Raw genomic sequence first — 22545 nt, forward strand, 5'->3', positions numbered from 1 at the left:
TTGATTTAACCTTTATACAAGTCAAAATTAAATTTCTTTTTTTTACTTACCCATATATAATGTGTAGACATTATATCTATGTATATAATCTGGGTTATATAATAGGGCATTTGTAAGAGCAGTTGGAGACTTATGAAAGCAGAACAATTTGCTCACAGTTTGTTCATTGGCAGATCAAATATTATGTGTTTTTTTTAGCTCTTTGTTACGAGCAAAAGAGTATACAAAAGAAACTATGAAAAGCATCATTTATTGTATGTTATACAGACCAGAACATTCCAACTAAGCAGGAAAAGATAGATGGAAAGATTTAATCAGAATATATTAAGTTGCCTGTATGAACATACAACTAATTCTGTAATAAATCAGACTGTTGCCTTAGAATAAATTCCTCATATATCCATGTAAGCAACATGAAGAGAATTAAATGAACATTATTCACTTGCATTATATTTTTCTTTATTGTATCAAAGCCAAACATAACTCCAACTGCGTTGCTACTTACTGCTTGATCTTTCTATTATTTTGCTTTCTGTCAGTGGCTTTTTCTTTAGGGTAACATATATCTCTACCAGTGGGGTTGCATTTCTTATAGAGATCAAAATTAGAGTAATTGAAAATGTTGCAGCTTTGAAAATATTTTAATATTTAATGTATTGTCTCATGAGTAACTATTTCTAGCACCATAGAAAACTTAAGGTAGAAGAAATGGTACAGGAAACTCTCCCAGAAGCCAATCACTGATCAGAGGAAGAGCCAGGACAGTGGCCTTAGTTTAAGGAATCTTTTCAAGAAGCCACGCAACCTACTGATATTCTCATACATGCTAAGGTGGCAAATCAGTACATGGAACCATAGTTTTGGAAACAGCCTCAGAATTCAGTGAATTGCAACTTTTTAGTTCTGGACCATAGATATACTTCTCCTTTTCCATCCCGTCATAAATCCCCTGGCTTCTTGTGATTTCTAGTTATGTCAGTAAATGGGAAACTGAAAAGAGCATGATTTTTTTTTACAATTCCATTATATTTTCGTCAAACATGAATCTCTGAAGTTTTCTATCAAACTAAATAAAGTTATCTATACCAAAGTTAGGAGAATAATTTGAAAACATTACACAATTCATATCAATAAAGCTCATTATTTAGTAGTAAATTTAAAATACTGCTCAAGAATAATTTTTATAGCCATCAGATATAGCATATGTGTATAATAAGGTTGTAGGAGTATGACAACAGTAACCTGAGTTACCTACTCCGAAGAAGGTCTTCCTATTCTTCCCTTTCCTTTTCTTCTTTAATATAGAGCTTCAAAGTCATCCCTTCCAGAGACATTCTTTAATCCCTTCATTTGGGTTAAGTATATCTCCCCTTGTAAACATTTGTAGTGCCCTGTACTTTCTTCTGTCTTGGTACTTCTGTTTCTTGATCTATCACTCTCTCACTAGACTGTAAGATTGTTGTAACCTTTTCCAGTTTTCACCTTTGTATTCTTAGGTAATCATGGATGTTTGTTGAAGAAGACATAGATGAACAAATGAATTTGAATAGATTTTACGGAATGTGCGTTCACAGACAATTCTGCTTCAGAAATTCATTACCCGTGAAACATTGAACCAGTGTCTTTGTTATACTTCATCTCATACTGCAATGCTGTTTTTGTTCATTAGGATCTTAAACCTTTTGCACTAAACAAAAAATGATTATTATTTAAATTAAATCTTACAATTTGGTCAGTAATGTTTTAACATAATATTAACTTTAAAATTTGATGATTAAAAATTTTTCAGCGTTCTTGATTTACAATTGTATTATTTTGTAGTTAATTTTCTTCCTAAAGAATTTGGCCTCAGTTATTTAGTAGATGTCAAAAGCAAAGTAAGATTTGCCTTACTTATGCTGAAAACTTGACATTTTGGGGGATTCTTTGGAATATGTTTATGCTTAGTGGCCTTTCTGATTTAAATCTAAACTGGGTAAATAATAGTTACAGTTTTTATAAGATTTTGGAGTTCACAAATTGCCTTCATGTACTTTTTTTGTATAATCCTCAAATTACATGCTTGTGAGATAGTATAATGGGATGTTATAATATAAAACTAATATTATAACATTAGTTTATTTTATGAATAAATGAACTAAGAATCAGAGGTTAAATAACATCCGAAATTGTACAGCTAGTCCTGGAATTTTATTGCGTTAAGATTTATAGTATTGATTCAATGTGATAGTATTATTTACATTTTTCTATTTCATCTTGAGTCAGTTTCAGTATCCTGTGTTTTTCTGGGATTTGTCAATTTTGCTTATATTTTCAAATATATTGGCATTAATTAAACCTCTTCTTACTATTTTACTGTCTGCAGCACCTATAGTTATGTAGTTTCTGATGTTAGTGATTTGTGTGCCTGCCTCTTTCTTTCCTTTCTTCTTATCACTTTTTTTGTCCTTTTTTTTTTGTCACCCTCAGTAGAGTGCTGTGGCATCATAGCTCACAGCAACCTCAACGCTTCGGCTCAAGTGATTCTCTTGCCTCAGCTTCCTGAGTAGGTGGACTATAGGCACCCACCACAGTGCCCAGCTAGAGACCTGGTCTCACTCTTGCTCATGCTGGTCTAGAACCTGTCAACTCAGGGCAGTCCACCTGCCCCGGCCTCCCAGAGTGCTAGGATTACAGTTGTGAACCACCATGCCATGCCTTCTTACCACTTTTTTTTTTTTTATAAATCTTACCAGAAATTTGTCAGTTTCATTAGGCTTTTTAGAGTCTATTTTACCTTAGTTTTAGTTCTATTTTTTCTATATCATTCATTTTTCTACTTATTTAATTATTTATTATTAATTAATTTATATAGTAATAATTATTAATTCCTATATTATGTAATTATTTATTTTCCTCTGCTTTAATTTTTTTTTCTCTTATCAAACCTATTTTATTTGGGCCAGTTGAGGTAGCTCATGCCTATAATCCTAGTACTTGGGAGGCCAAGGGAGGTGGATTGCTTGAGCTCAGGAGTTCAGATCCAGCCTGAGCAAGACTGAGACCCTGTTTCTATTAAAAGTAGAAAAAAACAGCTAGATGTTGTGGTGGGCACCTCTAGTCCCAGCTACTCAGTAGGTTGGAGAAAGAGTATCACCTGAGCCCAAGAGGTTGAAGGTGCTGTGAGCTATCATAATACCATGGCACTCTACCCAAAGTGACAGAGTGAGACTTTGTCTCAAAAATAAAGAAAAAAAATGTATTTTATTGGATTTTTGGATGACTAATTTTCATTCTTCTTCTCCATAATAAACATGTAAGGTTAACATTCTCATCAGGTGTTGTTTTTGCTACCTCCCACAAAATCATATTTAGATTTTCATTGTGATTTAGTTCTCATTTCCATTTTAAGTTACTTAGAAGTACACTATTTTCAAAACAGTTGGATTATTTCAATTTATCGTTAAAATTCTAACTTAGTCTTATTGTTAGAAAATGTAGTTTGCACAGTGCCAATCATTTGAAAATTGTTGATTTTTGCCTTTATTGGCCTAGTGCATAATCAAGTTTTGGATATGTTCCATTTTGGAGCTGTCTTGAAAAATAGCAGTTACCCTTATATATGTCCATCATAAGGGTAACTGTTCAAATCTTATTCCTATGACATCATCTTCTTGACAATTACTGAGTTATATGAAAAATCTTTCATTTAGGGCTATTTATTTAGTTTTTGTCAAATTTTGCTTTATGTATTTTAGATTATGTTATTAGTTGCATACAATTTGGAAATTGTATATCTTCCAGGTGAATTAAATATTTTGCCTTTTCTTTCTTTTTTTTTTTCTTGAGACAGAGTTTCACTGTGTCACACTCAGTAGAGTACTGTGGTGTCATAGCTCACAGCAACCTCAAACTCTTGGGCTTAAGCAATTCTCTTGCCTCAGCCTCCCAAGTAGCTGGGACTACAGCCGCCCGCCACAATGCTGGGCTATTTTTTTGTCACAGTTGTCATTGTTGGTTACCAGGCCTGGGCCAGGTGTGAAACCGCCTGCCCCAGTGTATGTGGCTGGCTCCCTAACCACTGAGCTACAGGTGCCAAGCCTTTTTGCCATTTTTTCTAGTAATGTTTTTTGCCTTAGAGTATACTTTGACTGATATTGGAGTAGTTTTTGGTAATATGTGCCATAAATACCTTTTTCTACCTTGTACTCTGTAGATGTGTCTCTCAAAAAGAACATTAAAAAAAAAAATCCAACCTGACAATTTTTGCCTTTTAACCAGATTGTATAGTACTTAACTGATTACTTTTATGCCTGTATTTGGAGTTATTTTTACCATTTTATTTTGTGTTTTAGTTTTCACACTATTTGTTTCCTTTTTTCCTATCTGTTGCCTTCCTTTTATATTATTCACTATTCCTTTTCTCCTTCATTTATATTCTTGTACTAGTTTGAAATTTATGGACTCTATTTTTAGTTACCCTAGAAATGTTATGCATACTTTTCAATTTATTTGTATACCTTAACTAATCAAATAAAACGTAAAATTTAGAACAGGATATTTTGACCACCTTTTTCAACTTATAATTTCTGCTTTAATCACTTAATTCTGTTATTTGATTATTTAAGAAGTAATTATAATTATTTTATAATATTAGTGATACTTATATTTACCTATATGTTTACTACTTTTTTCCTCATTGTGTCTTTGGTATTTTAGATTCTTCATCTCTTTTTGTATTCTTTTTGCCTGAAGGTGTATTCTGTGAGGACATTAAAGTGATAAAGCTCCTCAATCTTTTTTTTTTTTTTTTTTGGCCGGGGCTAGGTTTGAACCCGCCACCTCCGGCATATGGGACCGGCGCCCTACTCCTTGAGCCACAGGCGCCACCCAAAGCTCCTCAATCTTTCTCTTGAAATGACCTGATTTTATTGTCATTCTTAGAGGTTATTTTTTCTGGTTATAGAATTTTAGGTTATAAGTTAACTTCTTTTAGTGTATAGTCAATATTATTTTAATGTTTTCTAGCTTCTATTATTTCTTTCTGGAACTCTTTAATCTGTCACTCATTTGAATATAATCTATCAGTTCTTTGAATATTTGCCTTTGAGATATTTTCTTTTTCTTTGATTTTCTACTGTTTCGCTTATGATAAGTACAGTGTATAGTCTTTTAATTTATTGTTGTGATTCATTGGGATTCTTGAATATTTGAATTGACATCTCTGATCAGGTATGAAAATTTTGCAGTTCCTACCCTCCCTCCCTTCCTTCTTTCTTTCTCTTTTTGCTAGAACTCTAATTCAAATATGTTAGATTTTTTCATGTTATTTTCCCTACTTCTTGTCATCTCAGAACTACATTTAGCATAATGTATTTCCTTCTCTATTACAGTTCTCTAATTCTCTTTTTTATATTGAAGTTACTATTTAACCTACTCAATTTTTTTTTTTTTTTTTTGCTTTGATGAACATACTTCACATTTTTAGAAAGTATTTCCTTCTGTTTTGGAGTTGATGTTCTTTTGTCTCAGCCTCCCAAGTAGCTGGGACTACAGGCGCCCACCACAATGCCCAGCTATTTTCTTGTTGCAGTTGTCACTGTTGTTTAGCAGGCCCTGGCCGGGCTCCAACCCAACAGCCTTGTTGCATGTGGCTGGCACCGTCACCACTGTGCTACGGGCACCGAGCCAAGCCTTTTATTTCTTGAAACACTTTAAACATTTGTATTATGTATATAGTGTATAGTATGTGCAATTGCAATACCTACTTTTTAGGAGTGATTCTCACATATATTTTTGTTTGTATGATTTACACATCTTTTTTTTTTTTGAGACAGAGTTTCACTTTGTCACTTTTGGTAGAGTGCAATGGTATCACAGCTCACAGCAACCTCCAAGTCTTGGGCCTAGGTGATTCTCTTGCCTCAGCCTCCTGAGTAGCTAGGACTACAGGCACCCACCACAACACCTGGCTATTTTTTGTTGTAGTTGCCACTGCTGTTTTAGCTGGCCAGGACTGGGTTTGAACCCACCACCCTCAGTATATGGGGCTGGCGCCCTACCCACTCATCCACAGGCGCCACCAGATTTATACATCTTTTAAGATGAATTCAAATTATTTTTTCTGTCTTGAGCTCCTCATTTGTCTTTTAACTTTACTTGTGGCAATATTTTTATGCCTGTGATGAAAGTAGATTCTTCATGAAAATGAATGTTTTGTTTCTGTCAGATGCCTGAGAGCAGTCATTAGTACAATACTATTAATATAGGATTACATGAGGAGTCAGACTCCAGACTTCTGTGAGGGCCAGCTTGTGATTATTCATTCTCAGAGAGCATTTGTTATCCCCAGCCAACCAGAGCCTAAGTTCTGATGGGCAATTTTCCTTTCATTTCCTATAGGAAATCCTATAGGAGAAAGGGCTGAGGTATCAAAGGATAGGTAGTGTGGCATAGTGCTTAACTGCATATTCTCTAAACACAGACTGTCAGAATTTGTATTTTGGCTCTACCAGTAGGTGGCTTGCACCTGTAATTCTAGTACTATGGGAGCCCGAGGAAGGTAGATTGAGCTCAGGCATTCAAGACTAGCCTTTGCAGAAGTGAGACCCCATCTCTACTAAAAATAGAAAAAAAAAAACATAAACTAGCTGGGTGTCATGGTGGGCACTTGTAGTCCCAGCTAGTTGGGAGGCTGAGGCAAGAGGATTGCTCAAGCCCAAAAGTTTGAGGTAGCTATAAGATATAATGGCACCATGGCACTCTACCCAGGGCAACACAGTGAGATTCTGTCTCAAAAAAAAAATAAAAAATAAAATAATAGAAACTTGAGAAAATTATGTAACTTTTCTTGATTTCCAAGATGAGAGTTATAATGGTGCCTTTTGTATGTTTTTTGTCAAGATTAAATAAATTAGTATCTTTGAAACCCTTAAAACACAATAAGCTGTATAAGTGTTTGCTATTATCATGAAGAACATCGTTGCTTACACTAAATGGGTAGGTTTTGGGGTCCCAGCATTACAGAGGGCCTGCTGTTCAGTGTCCTCTGCTAAGGCAACAAATTACTGTTCAAGTTAAGCTGATTCAGCAAATATTCTCAAGGTAAAAAACAATTTAAGTTCTTGCCTTACCACTCTGAATATGTTGTCACTTAATCCTTGTCCTTGGTGTTTCTAAATTTTTTGTTAACTTATGGAAGATATTTTTTATACTTTCTGGTATTCTAGTTGTTTTTAAGGAGAGCTTATGCTACAAGAAATAAAAATCCATTACATGTCCTTTAAATGGCAATGAAACTAAAATCCCACTTGATTTTGAACATGTGCTTCAAAACATAGCTGGACAAAGGATATGAGCCGACACTTGTAAAGAAGTGTTTCACAGGCAGTACCCACTCAAAATCACTGGTAATGCCAATACAATATCATTTTTCATATCAAATTAGAAAAGGAAAGGAGAAAAAATTTGAAATTCAATATTGACAGGCATTCAAGAATACAGATATCTTCAGATTTTTTACTGAGAACATTCGTTACTGCTACTAATAGGCAGAACAGTGTAACAGTGTATATCCAAATGGTTAAAATATTTGAGATTGATTATAGTTATAAGCACATAAATTTCATAAGAATTTATAAAAATAATTAAAGATGTATGTAGAGATTTAGCCATAAGAGTGTTTGTTGCATCACTTTATAGGGAATTAGAATATTGGAAACTTTTTTTTTTTTTTTTGATTGAAACTGGGTCTGGGTTTGTTGCTAAAGTTAAGAGTGCAGTGGTGCATACATCTTTAATCATAGCTCACTGTAACCTCAGATACTTGGGCTCAAGCAATCCTCTTGTCTCAGCAGGCTGGCTAATTTTGATTTTTAACTTTTTTCTTTTATTTTATTTTTTTAGGTAGAGTGTCACTTTGTCGCCCTCTGTAATATGCTGTGGCATCACAGCTCATAGCAACCACAAACTCTTTGGTTTAAGCCATTCTCTTGCCTCAGCCTCCCTAGTAGCTGGAACTATGGGTGCCTGCCACAACGCCTGGCTATTTTTTTTTTTTTTTTTTAGAAATGAGGTTTTGCTCTGACTTAGGCTGGTCTCGAACCTGTGAGCTCAGGCAATCCATCGGCCTCTTGGAGTGTTAGGATTACAGACAGGCATGAGCCACTGTGCCTGGTCCATGTTTTGTAATTTTTGACAGCAACAGTGGTCTTACTATTGCCCAGGCTAGCTTCAAACACCAACCTTAAGCAATCCTCAACCTCAGCTTCCCAAAATGCTAGGATTATAGGCATGAACCACGAACTACAGCCAGAATATTGGAAACTTGTAATTGTTTCACAATAAGAAAATGTGTTGAGCTGAGTTTGAAATGTTCATATAGTGAAATACAACCCTGTTTCCCCGAAAATAGGACATCCTCCGAAAATAAGACCTACTTACAGGAAAGATAAGACGTCCCCTGAAAATAAGACCTAGCGCATCTTTGGGAACACACCTTAAAATAAGACACTGTCTTATTTTCAGGGAAACAGAGTAAGTAGCAATTTTTTTTTATTTCAAAATATTAACAGGGTACAAATGCTTCAGGTTATGTGGATCACTTTTGTAATGCTTGGGTCCCAGCTATAGGTGTGCCCATCACCCAAACAGTATTCATTGTACCTATTAGGTAGGACTTTTTCCCTTTCCCTCCACCCCTCTCACCCTGGTTTATTTTCACTGATTTTTACTTCCCTCAGTACCCATGTGTTCTTTTTGATTTGTTCCAATTTCATAGTGGTTACATGTGGTATGTACCAATTTAATAGAGGGTAAATTTTCTTTTCTAGTACCATCCAAGTCACTGCAAAAGACATTATTTCATTCCTTTTTATAGCTGAATAGTACTCCATCATGTATGTATATAAAATATATACTACATTTTATCAATATACTCAAGAATTGATGGGCAGATGAGTTGATTCCACATCTTTTCAATTGTGAATTGTGTTGCAGCAAACATTTGAGTGCAGTTATCTTTTGGATGAAAATCTTCTTTTCCTTTGGGTAGATACCCAATAGTGGGATTGTTAGGTCAAATGGTAGGTCTACTCTTAGTTCTTTGAGGAACCTCCATACTGTTTTCCATAAGAGTTATACTAATTGGCAGTTCTACCGGCAACGTAGAAGTGTTTCTGCATCCATGCCCACATCTATTGCTTTTGTAATTCTTAATAAAAGCTATTCTAACTGGGATAAGGTGATATCTCATTGTGATTTTAATTTAAATTTCCCTGATGATTAACGATGTTGAGCATTTTTTCATATGTTTATTCACCATTTGTCTTTCTTCTGTTGAGAAGCTTTTGTTCATGTCTTTTTCTCACTTTTAAATAGTGTTGTTTTTTCTTGATCAGATGTATAGTTTATGAATATTAAAAGATGTCTTTAAAGTATATTTATGTAGTGAGAAGATTACAATAATTTGTTGAGTGGAAAAATTGTAAACTAAAACATACAAATGATCAAATTATAAACCTATATAAATAGAGCCATAACCAATCTTAAAGGGTTGAAAATGTCCAAACTTATCAAATTATATACATTTAAAATGCACAGTTTTGTTTATGTCAATTATAACTCAATAAAGCTGTTTTTTTTTTTTTAACAGATTAAAAGTAATACCTCTTTGGAAAGAGGTTTGGCATGATTTTCCAAAAAATCTCTTTTTTACTTATATTTTTCATAGTGATCTGAACATTATTAGAAATAGATAATATGGCATAAAACAAGTTCTTAAATGAGAAACATAATCTACAGTGCCAGTACTTAACATTATTATTTACATTTTCACATCTATAGTTATGTAGTCAAAATTATTTTGTGTCTGTATTCTATAATCTGCCCTTTTTCTTGACATTTTCTAAGTACTTTTCCATGTTGCCACGTGGCTTTTCAATTATCTATTTAATGTCCACATTATATTTTCATTGGTTGGAGTACTAAAGTTTAATGTTTTCATCATTTGTTTAATTGTTCACTTTCAAGAAAAAAATTAGCAATTATCTATTTTCGCTAGCACCATTAAAATATTTTAAATGATAATTCTGTAGATAGTAGTAACAATTGTAGTTTAATTGATACCAGTACCTTTTTGTTTGCAAAAGTTATCACATTTAATTCTTGGAATAACTCTGAGCTAGACATCAGTAGCCTGTTACTATAGATAGTGATTCTGAGATCGAAGGAGCTAAGTGATTCATTGACCATACAGCTTGTAAGAGGTTGAGACAGAATTCAATTCATATTGTCTGACCCTTTCCTAATTTGTCTGAGTCCTTTTTCTTAGTGTTTCTGAAACTTTTCTGTGAATTTTAACAGAAAATTTAACAGGAATAAAAACTAGTTTGCATTAATTCTGTTTTCTGTGTCCTGTTCCTGTATCTATTTCAGACTGTTTAAGACTTGTCTTTTAGTTTACACTATTGTTATTTATTTATTTTTTTTGTAGAGACAGAGTCTCACTTTATGGCCCTCGGTAGAGTGCCGTGGCCTCACATAGCTCACAGCAACCTCCAATTCCTGGGCTTAAGCGATTCTCTTGCCTCAGCCTCCCTAGTAGCTGGGACTACAGGCACCCGCCACAACGCCCGGCTATTTTTTGGTTGCAGTTTGGCCGGGGCCGGGTTTGAACCTGCTACCCTCAGTATATAGGGCCGGCGCCTTACCGACTGAGCCACAGGCACCACCCTACACTATTGTTATTAAGACCACTACCTTTCAGATTCTCATATTGTACATAAGAACTCCCCAGACAATCTTTAGAAGCTTTTAGGATCTTCTATTTTTCTTTAGTGTTCAGTTCTTTCTTACTGATAGACTTTGTTGTTGGAAATTTTTCATGTTTAATTGTTTTGATACTTTCTTGCCTTCTAATTTTGTTGTTAATAGTGCTATTGTTGAAGTATCTTTTTGAAAGTTCCTTCTGTTTCTGGACTTATATTAGTTTCTCCAAGTTCATTGGTTTTTTTCCTTTTGGTGGTTTGAAACCCATCCCTGTACTGTGAACAGAGCTTGTTGACTGGAGAGCTTCATTGTAAGTGAATGAGCATGAACTGACCTCTGTTTGGAGATCACCAAATGTCAGTATCTGAAGATATTTTACTCTTAAGAAGTTCAGTGTTCAGGGCAGCACCTGTGGCTCAGTGGGTAGGGCACTGGCCCCATATACTAAGGATGGCGGGTTTGAACCCGGCCCTGGCCAAACTGCAACGACAACAACAACAACAACAACAACAACAGCCAGGCATTGTGGTGGGCACCTGTAGTCCCAGCTACTCAGAAGGCTAAGGCAAGAGAATTGCATAAGCCCAGGAATTGTAGGTTGCTTTGAGCTGTGACGCCATGGCATTCTAGCGAGGGTGATAAAGTGGGACTCTGTCTCTAATTTAAAAAAAGAAGAAGAAGTTCAGTGTTCAGAGAGGAATTTTCCAGTCTCTGGTTTCTAGAATAAAAGTCTGGATGCCAACATTCTTGAAAAACAATCAGTGGAAATATAGTTGTAGTATCATTAAACCTTTACTTCATCCCACTTGTTAAACAAGGCACTTTACCTTACTGTCAGCTCTTTCTGTTATCTCTAAATCCAAGGCCTCTTTGTTTCAACCTTCTAGAAAATGAAACTCTAGTCATCTACAGGAATAGTTACCTGGCTTCAATGGTAGAGAAGAGCAGTTTATTTAGCATCCCTCTGTTAACAATTTTAAACAAATCCTTTCATTTAACACACTCCCTTATTTCCAGAGCACAATTCTGAGCTTTTCTGAGGCTCCATAAGAGATTCACCTTCCTTTTATTGGTCTTTCTTTGTCTCTCCCTCTCACCCCCCTCATTTTCTCCCTATTTCTTCTCTCTTTCCCTCCCTCATTCCTTACCTCTACCGTTCCCTGCTCTTTTTCCTCCCTCCTTCATAATTTCTCACCTCACTCATCCCATGTAGTCTTTAATCAATCTAATTTTGTTTCTAAAATTGTATGGAAAATTATAAAACTCATTAAATTATAATTCTGTAATGTCTGAGCTGATCCTTTTGGATTTTATTAATAGTCATTTTATCCAAGTAATACTACAGTGTGGCACAGTAGTATGAACTTGTCCCAGGATTTGGGAAGTTGGGGTGGCAGAATCTTTTGAGCCCAGGAGTTTGAGGCCAGTCTGGGCCACATAGTGAAACCCCATCTCTAAAAACTAATAATAGTATTTTGCCTGTTTCCTTCCATATTATCTGTATTATGTTTGTATGTTGTTCTATATTTATAAAGTTACTCAAAGCCATTGTAAATGATCGTGGCAATAATTAATGTCCTTATGTTATTCCAGAGTTTAGAGGAAATTCTTCCATTAGAGTTTTACTATTGGATATAATAATGAATTCTGCTTTGAAACAGGTCATCATTTTTAAAATGTCGGGATGGGCTCAAAAACTGAGGAGATATGTCCAGAGATCACAGAAGCCAGCTTAACAGGGATTCCCTCTGGACAAATTGGGACAATTGGCCTATCTAAATAAATAGTGATAGCAGTTTATAACACAATGAATTAAAAACAGTAATTCATGAGTCCACGCTGATACTTAGAAGAAATTAGAAAAAAAGGAAAGAAGGGAAACCACTTCCTTAAAGAAGAATACCAGCCAATAAATTATTACAACTGTAATAATTGATTCGAGAAATGGTCACCAGTTAATGCTAAAATTAGTGATAAAAGCCTTTGGGAACAGAATATTCAAATTATTTCAAAAGTATCACCTCACAGATTACCTGTTAATTAGAAAGGAAAAGGTACCATTAAAGTGGACAGATACCCTCTTAACCAAAAGATTAAACGTTATAGCAGCAATAAAGGGCATCTGACACCATGTGCCTTCTAATGTGATGCACTTCAAATGGAAAAGATGCTACTTTTGTTATATTCCTGTTGGACTGAAATCTATTCATGAGGAATTAACCAGATACAGTCAGATTGAGGAACAATGCTAAATAACTGGCCTGAACTCTTCTGAAATATCAGTGATGTGAAAATCTAAACAAGACTATAGAATTGCATGAAAAAAGAATAAAGAATGAATAGATCTTAAATTGAAAAAAAAATAAGCCCAGCAACAATGAAAGGTTATTTAGGACATTTTGAGGACATGTGGCAAAATCGTAAAATGGATTATTAACTGTATCATAATAAATATAAACGTGAAGTGTTCTGAATGTGATAGTTATCATTATTATGTAGAAGAATATCATTGTTCTTAGGAAATACATACTAGAGTATATATCTTCACAATGTGTGTAACTAACTGTTAAATTATACAGCAAAAAGAATTATATGTATATATGCAGATGGAAGGTATTCCCTCCTTTTCCATGGGTGACAAATTCTAGTACCCCCAGCAGAAGGCTGAAACTGCTGATAGTACTGACTCTATATATAAACTATGTCTTTTTCTTTTTTTTTTTTTTGGCCGGGGCTAGGTTTGAACCTGCCACCTCCGGCATATGGGACCAGCACCCTACTCCTTGAGCCACAGGCGCCACCCTAAACTATGTCTTTTTCTAATGATAAAGTTTAATTTATAAATTATATACAGTAGGAGATTAACAATAATAACTAATAATAAAATAGAACAATTATAACAATTTGCTATAATGAAAGTTATATGATTTGGTCTCAATATCTTTTTAAAATACATTTTTGCAGATTATTAGGGGGTACACATGTTTTCTTTACGTACTTTGTTTTTGTAAAGATTGAGTCAAAGTTATACATGTAAGTGTGCGCTCCCCTAGATAGTGTGTACTATCCCCAATAGTTGTCAATTTATGCATTCCCTCTTTCCTCCTTCAATTTTCACTGAAATTTCCTTCCATTTATTCACTTAAGCATTCATCAATTAATTCCAATTTGATATTGAGTACATGTACTTCTTTTTCCATTTTTGTGATGTTTCACTTAGAAGAATGGTTTCCAGTTCCCTCCAAGTTGTCCAGAAAGATACTAGATCACCATTTTTTTTTTTTTTATTGTTGGGGATTCATTGAGGGTACAATAATCCAGGTTACACTGATTGCAATTGTTAGGTAAAGTCCCTCTTGCAATCATGTCTTGCCCCCATAAAGTGTGACACACACCAAGGCCCCACCCACCTCCCTCCTTCCCTCTTTCTGTTCCCCCCCATAACCATAATTGTCATTAATTGTCCTCATATCAAAATTGAGTACATAGGATTCATGCTTCTCCATTCTTGTGATGCTTTACTAAGAATAATGTCTTCTACGTCCATCCAGGTTAATACGAAGGATGTAAAGTCTCCATTTTTTTTAATGGCTGAATAGTATTCCATGGTATACATATACCACAGCTTGTTAATCCATTCCTGGGTTGGTGGGCATTTAGGCTGTTTCCACATTTTGGCGATTGTAAATTGAGCTGCAATAAACAGTCTAGTACAAGTGTCCTTATGATAAAAGAATTTCTTTCCTTCTGGGTAGATGCCCAGTAATGGGATTGCAGGATCAAATGGGAGGTCTAGCTTGAGTGCTTTGAGGTTTCTCCATACTTCCTTCCAGAAAGGTTGTACTAGTTTGCAGTCCCACCAGCAGTGTAAAAGTGTTCCCTTCTCTCCACATCCCCGCCAGCATCTGCAGTTTTGAGATTTTGTGATGTGGATCTATAGAGAACTCAAATTAGTCCACATGAAAAAAGCCAACAATCCCTTATATCAATGGGCAAGAGACATGAATAGAACTTTCTCTAAAGACGATAGACGAATGGCTAACAAACACATGAAAAAATGTTCATCATCTCTATATATTAGAGAAATGCAAATCAAAACAACCCTGAGATATCATCTAACCCCAGTGAGAATGGCCCACATCACAAAATCTGAAAAGATCACCATTTTTTTATGGCTGCGTGTATTCCATAGTATGCATATACCACATCTTTTTAACCCATTCATGTATTGGTGGGCACTTTGGCTGTTTCCACATCTTTGTGATTATGAATTGTGCTGCTATAAACATTCGAGTGCAGCACAATGAAATAACCTTTTTATGAAATAACCTTTTTTCCTTTGGGTATATACCCAGCAGTAGGATTGCTGGATCAAATGTTAAGTCTACTTTAAGTTCTCTTAGGTATCTCTGTACAGTTTTCCATGGAGGTTGCACTAGTTTGCAGTCCCACCAACAGTGTGTAAGAGCATCTTTCTCTCTGAATCCACTCTAGCGTCTGTTGTTTGGAACTTTTAGATAGAAGTGATTCTCATTGGAGTTAGGTGATAATCTCATTGTGATTTTGATTTTCCTTTCGCTTATCATTACAGACATTGAGTATTTTTTCATGATTTTTTGGCCTTAGTATATCTTCATTTGAAAAGTTTCTGTTCATCTTTGTTTGTCTACCTTTTAATGGGGTTTTTGGATATTTCTTGCTGATTTGCCTTTGTAGATTCTTGTCATTAGTCCTTTACCAGATGTAGAGCATGGTAATAATTTCTTTCATTCTGTGGGTTATGTAATCAGTTTTTTCTAAGACCCCAAAGAGCAAAGCCAATCTTACATAAAAGAACAAAGCGGGAAGCATCATAAAGATGTTATGCTATACTACATGCTATCGTAACCAAAACAGCATGGTACTGGCACAAAAAGAGAGATGTAGACCTATGGATCAGTACAGAGAACCCCGAGATGTAATCTTCCTCATATTCCTATCTGATTTTTGATAAAACAGATAGAAACAAACACTGGGAAAAAGAATCCCTGTTCAATAAATGATGCTGGGAAATATGGATAGGCACATGTAATAGGCTGAAACAGTATTCACACCTTTCACTACTCACAAAAATGAACTCATAATGGATAAAACATTTAACCCTAAGGCAGAAAATTATAAGCCTCTAGAAGAAAATGCTGGAAAAAAACTTACAGACATTGCCTTAGGCAAAGAATTTTTGAAGAATATCTCCAAATCAATCACAGAAACAATAAAAATAAATAAATGGGACCTTTTAAAATATCTTATTGTACTGTACTCACCTATTTTGGGACCTCGTTGACTGCAGTAACTGAAATCACAGCAAGTGAAACCATGGATGAGTTTTCACTTTCACACACATACACGCACACACACACACACACACCCAGAAAGAAGAGAGGGCAAATGTGACAAGAGGCTAGAAATTGTTTAAACTAGGTGAAAGTTAAATAAATGTTCTACCAGCGTACTGTTATTAGAACTTTTCTTAGGTTTGCAGTTTTTCAGAGAAGTAGAAAAAGTGAAATGTATTTTCGTGACTGATATATAATGTCATAAAATCTGAATTTAGCCCTCCTATCTTTAAACTGTATCTCTTTAGTAATAATTTCTCTTAACAATTTGTTTTAGTTCTTTTTTTCAGCTTATGTAAGAAATTATATAATTTTATATGTATATTTTTGAATACATTTATTTGTTATAACCTTTGGGATCTCTATTAATATCCTATTCCCTACGGAATATGTATTTTTTATTAGTGGTTCTGCTGTGTCATAGATCCTGCACTAAAATGTTCTTTCCTACTTATGAAAACCCATTTGTTGGCTTTTCTTGAAATGTTTTCCTAAATGATCTGACAAACCTTTGTACAAAATGCTTTTTACTTGGTGCAAAAATGAATGTCTTTTTTAATTTTTTACACTTTGCAAAATAAGATAAGCATGAGGAATTATCACATGAGCCTCTTTGCAACTCATGGTTTCCAATACTTAAAATAGCCAAGTGCTGTTTCTTCTCTCAACAGATTTATAATTTTTAAATGCTTATTATTGTGTCTTTATCTACTCTGTCGCCCATTTATACTCAATTTTTATTTAAATTTAATTCCCATCATATTCTGTTTTTTGCTCCCTTTTGCTTTATTAGTCTCATCTGATCTAGTACAATGCTGAATTTAAAAAAACAAATCTTTTTGTCTAGACTCAGAAATCCTAAGAGATCCAGGTCTGTCACTCACTAGCACTAAAATTTGGGTATCTTTTGTTTAACTAGCATGTGCCTTAGACCAGATACCCAGATAACAATCACCAATGTTACTTTTACTTTAGTATATGGTAAGCTGGCCATATCCCTTGTTATTACGTGGCTTCTGCAGCTGTTCACTCCTAAACTGTGAACAATTGCAGTATTGTTGGGGTTGAGAAGTGGGTAGTATGACCTGCAGCTTCTTCTCTCCCTTTTCAGTAATTTAGCCAGTCATCTATGATTGATACTTCCCTTTTGCTTATAAAGTTTAACTGTTATTTAATAAAAGATACATTGTGTTTTATGTCTTGGGAATATTACCTTGTGGAAAACTTTATTTTATAGTATCTTCTTTTAAATCTGTATCTGTTTTTATTTTTATTTTTTTCAAGAGACAGATTCTCACGTTGTCGCCCTCCATAGAGTGCTGTGGGGTCACAGCTCACAGCAACCTCCAGCTCTTGGGCTTAGGCGATTCTCTTGCCTCAGCCTCCCAAAGTAGCTGGGACTACCAGTGCCCGCCACAACACCCCGCTATTATTTTGTTGTCGTTGTTGCAGTTTGGCTGGGGCCAGTTTCAATTCTGCCACCCTCGGTATAGGGGGCTGGCGCCCTACTCACTGAGCCACAGGCACCGCCCCTAAATCTGTATCTTTGATAATTTTTGGTTATTAACTATTAACAATTTTTAATCTTTCTAATTAAAATGTTGTTCACATCCCCGTTTTTGTTGGAAACCTACAGAATAGAAGAGCTTAAAATAACATGTAGAGAAAAATCATTGATTACTTCCCCTGTTCTGGAGGAATGGGAGTAGCCCATTCTGTTATGAACAACCAATAATAATAACAGCCTTATTCTGTTATGAACAACCAATTTTCAGCATAAAAGCAGCTGCTGGGTGGGACAGGGTGGTAAAACTCAATTAATAAATGATATGTTTGTCTCTCTATTTTTGATCTGCATTTTTCCTCTCTGCATATTCTGAAGATTACGTGTATGCCATGTGGCAAGCACAACACATGACACAAATATGATTGTTTCTATTTTTAAACTATTTTTGTTATAACAAAGTAGTATATTTTATTTTACATACATATTTGTATTTTGAGACAGGGAGGGTCTTTCTCACTCTGTCACATAAGCTAGAGTATAGTGGCATCGTCTTAGCTCATGACATCTCAGACTTTAAGGCTCAAGTGATTCTCCTGCCTCAACCTCCCAGGTAGCTGGGACTACAGTTGTGCATTACCAAGCCTGGCTAATTTTTCTGTTTCTTGTGGAGATGGTGAGGTCTCCCTTTTGCTCAGGTGGGTCTCAAACATCAAGCAATCCCTCTGCCACCAAAGTGTGAGGATTACAGGTGTGAACCACTTTGCCCCATTTTAAAGAAAATGTAGAAGAAGAAAAAGATGCAAATTAAAATCACATGTAATTATATCATCCAGAGATAATCATTTTAGTCCCTATCCTTCCAGATCTTTCTTTCTAGGGATTTTTATTTTTAAAATGAATTTATATTATATATACCATTTTGTTACCTGAATTGTGAACATCTTTCTAGATTATTTCATTTTCATCTGTACTATCATTTTATATGGCTTTATACTATCATACAGATGTTTAATGACCTAAAAGCTTCCCATTGTTGATTCAATTTTTTTTTAATATTCTAGTGCTTTGATGACATTGATAAAATAAATCCTTGAGCACAATTTCTTTTGAATAATAAATATAATTGCTGGGTAAGGAGGACTCAAGTTTTAAAATTTTTGATACATATTGCTGGACTGCTTTGTCTCAAGTAGTACTCTGTACCGAAATAATTTTTAGAGAAAACCCATAAGAAAAGTGGTGATTTAAATACTATCTGAGAACCCCGATAATCTTGTAGGCTAAAAATTGTTCACTAGAGATTTGGGGGTGAGAACAAATTAATTACTGTCTGCTATTATTAGAAATTATCTGTATAAATTAAAAGTACTAGTTTTGTAATAGCATGGGACATTTTACTAGTATATAGAACCTATGAGTTTCTATAAGAAATTGATGAATGTAAGTAGTTTCCTCTCCTTTTTTCCTCAAAACGTAGATGCCTTTATTACCAATGCTTTTTTTTTTTTTGTCTGTCGTCTTGGGATTTAGTACCAGGGCATCATAGCTCAAAGCAACCTCAGACTCTTAGCCTCAAGTGATCCTCTTCTCTCAGCCTCCCCAGTAGTTGGGACTACAATGCCTGACTAGTTTTAAAGATGGGGGTCTCGCTCTTGCTCAGCTGATCTTGAACTCGTGAACTCATACAATCCACCCGCCTTCGCCTCCCAGAGTGCTAGGATTACAGGCGTGAACCACCCCATGACTATTGCCAATTCTAAATAATAAAAAATAATGTATGTTGAAACAAAGAGTCTAATAGTACACAAATATGTTACAGCAGAGATTAAAAATTCTTACCTGTAATAATACTCTTAAGAGTTGTCTACTATTATGTTTGTGGGCATGTATAGATGTGTGTGTATGTATATGTGAAATAATGTATGCTCAAGTTTTTAAATTTATATACATGAAATCGTACTTTAATTCTGTTGTACAAGTTACTTTATGGCAGCACACCTCCCGGGGAAGAGCTCAATTACAACTTGAACTTCAGCTAACACAAACAATGTAACCTAATCATTTGTACCCTCATGTTAATCTAAAATTAAAAAAAAAAATAGATAAATCAGGCAGAGCAAAATTCTATTAATATGTTGCTAACTACTTCCCATATTACTAGATATAGATTTATCATATGCCCATATTCTTTTTATTTCCTATATATTCTATGGTATGGATGTACTATATTTAAATGAATAAATTCCCTATTGATAATCATTAGAATGTTTCTCTTTCTTTTCCATTAGAAATAATAGGTGCATTGACTATTTTGCCCAGATATCTATGTGCTTTATTATTATTTCCATAAAATAAATATGCCTGCAATCGTGGAATTGTTTGTTTTTGGTGAATAGTGCTAAGACTCTGAGCTCTGGTATTAGAGCTTGAATTCTAGCCTTTATCACAACATGCTGTGTAACTTTGGTAAGCTAATTGACCTCGCAATAACATTGGTATGATGCTAGAAGCCAGTTTATAGAATGCTTGATAATTCTGTTTTCTTTTCTAATAAGGAAATAGCTACTATTGTTACCAATTTCCTTCATTATTTAATATACTAATTTTTTTTTAAATTTTTCTCTTGGATGGTTTGTCTTTTTTGATTTGTATGATAACTTTTTATATTAAGAATATTTACCAGTCTCTTTAAGTTATAAATATTTTTCCCAATTTATCATTTCTTTTACTTTCTTTTATATCTTTTGCTGCATTCAAGTTTTATGTGTCTGTTTACTAGAATGTGTCAGTCTTGTCTGTTATGGTTTTTAGCCTTTGTGTCACGCCAAGAGGGAAAGTACTGCAGTATAATAAAATATATTTCTTTGTTCTGCTCTAAAGATTTTATCATTTTTATTTTCTACATTTAAATATTTATCTCCATGTTTTTTTAATGTGGTTAATATTGCTCGTTCTTCCCTCCCCCAAGTGTTATATTGGAAATTCTGTGGTCCTTTTTAGGTTATCATCATGATTGAGAAGGAACTGCTGGTATTTGTTGGTCAGGAGCCAGGGATGTCTGCCAGACTCCAGTAGTACACAGAATTGTCCCTCAACAAAAAATTCCTGAGTTCAACTTGACTTTGAAACATCCTGCCAGATCTCAGAATGTTACCAATACTTTCTGCTCACAACAACCATATGAAAACTAAGTGTCTAATATAAATAAAATCAAACAATGGCATTCCACTATTGTTTCTCAGATTAACTGAGCTTAAAAATAATGCCTAAGTATGTGGAGAAATTCTAAATTTCATATACAAAGACAGTGCAGAGATTAGTATAGCTTTCAACCTTTTTGTCATTTTATTGTCAGTTGGTCCTTTTCCTTCATAGCCCAGTCCTATTTTATTGACATAATACTTCTCAAATATCACTGAAAACAGAATTAGAACATTCAATCACCTCTCTTGTTTCTTGCATCATCTTTCTTCACTGGGTGCCGTTTGCACTGATTGCTCATGTTAGTCTTTCCCCTTTGCGCTGCGGATTCTACTTTTATGTCCAGCCATCCTTTTCCATGTATGTCTCCTGTGGTCTCCCTTGGAGTTCCACAGCTGGTAGGTAGGTCTGACTGCAGGAGTTTCCTGGCAGGAGTGACTGGGAAACACTGAGTCTTAACTACTGAATATGATAAACTGGTAGACTGGAAGTTCAGTCCTTTTCTATACAATAGTTTGATCAGTCATTTCTTTTTATTTTATACCTTTTCATATAATATAGGGAAGATAATATACAGTAATTTGAGTTTATAGCTTTCTATTGGTAAAAGTTTAGTTAAGAACAATATCTAAAAGGTTGATAAAGATGTAGCTCACAAATAATTTTCTATATATATCATTTATTTCACTGTTTTTTTTTTAAATCAATTACCCATAAGAGGAGCTGAGAAAAAAAAGGCATTTCTAGAAGGTGAAAGCATGTTTAGAGATAATGATGAAAAGGTAGATAGCTGTAGCCTCTACAGAATTTCAATAACAAGTGCAGTAATGGAGCTCTTACGGCTGTTTCTTCTTTCCTTTTTTAATGAAAACAAAGTGGTTTTTCCACAAAAGGCTAGGATACATATAGCCCAAGTTTGTAGCTTTTTAGAATTATGTTTTATCTAACAATAGAATTTATAATATTAAGAATAATGGGCAAATTACATCACATTAAGTAATTTCCCACTTCTGATTTTTCTCAACTAGACCTTACATAGAAGGTGGATAGAAGCCAGTTGTTCATAGTTGCCAGTCCTGGACATAATATACTTTCTGGAAAGCCAGATGAATAAAAGGTAAAGTTAACATCCTTTATTTTTTTTTAACCATTCATGTGTTTATTGGAGGTCACACCATTTTCCCCTATAAATTGGTGCAAAATGATTCATCACCTCCCCAAAGCTTCTTTTCAAACCACGATTTTCCCATTTATTTTGGTCCCAAGCAGTCCTATTCTTTAGTGGCCCAATAATCACTCCCAACTACCCACCCTGGGATGGTGGGGGGGGGAAGGGGTGTAAAAAAAATGAAGGAATTCCCCCTAGGCTGGCCCCAATAACTCAGAATTAAATAAGAGGAGGGGCTAGCAGCCTCCTGGAGACTAAAACAACTTGAGAGGCTAACTCTACCTTTCCAAAGATGGAAAATTTATTCAGATAATGTTTGAGAATTCATATATGGCACAATAGGATAAGAAGAATTAAAAGGTAGAAATCTCACACTCTTCCTTATACCTCCCCTACTGCCCAACCAGATTCCAGACATGTATCACTGTCATTACACTTCCACTAAATGGAGTCCCCCAGGCACTAATCACACAGGCAAGTGCATGGTGTCATAAAAAACGCACCACAACTTTTCCATTAAAAAGCTGTAGTCTTTTTCTCTCTGGCTA

General features: G+C 34.8%; 1 protein-coding gene across 3 annotated transcripts in view; it reads left to right on the top strand.

Moving 5' to 3' along the window:
- MBD5 (methyl-CpG binding domain protein 5) overlaps positions 1 to 22545 on the top strand; it is a 514567-nt gene that overhangs the window by 91205 nt on the left and 400817 nt on the right. The gene's annotated exons all lie outside the window — the stretch shown is intronic.

This window comes from Nycticebus coucang, chromosome 7, assembly GCF_027406575.1.
Source record: "Nycticebus coucang isolate mNycCou1 chromosome 7, mNycCou1.pri, whole genome shotgun sequence".
NCBI lineage: Eukaryota > Metazoa > Chordata > Mammalia > Primates > Lorisidae > Nycticebus > Nycticebus coucang.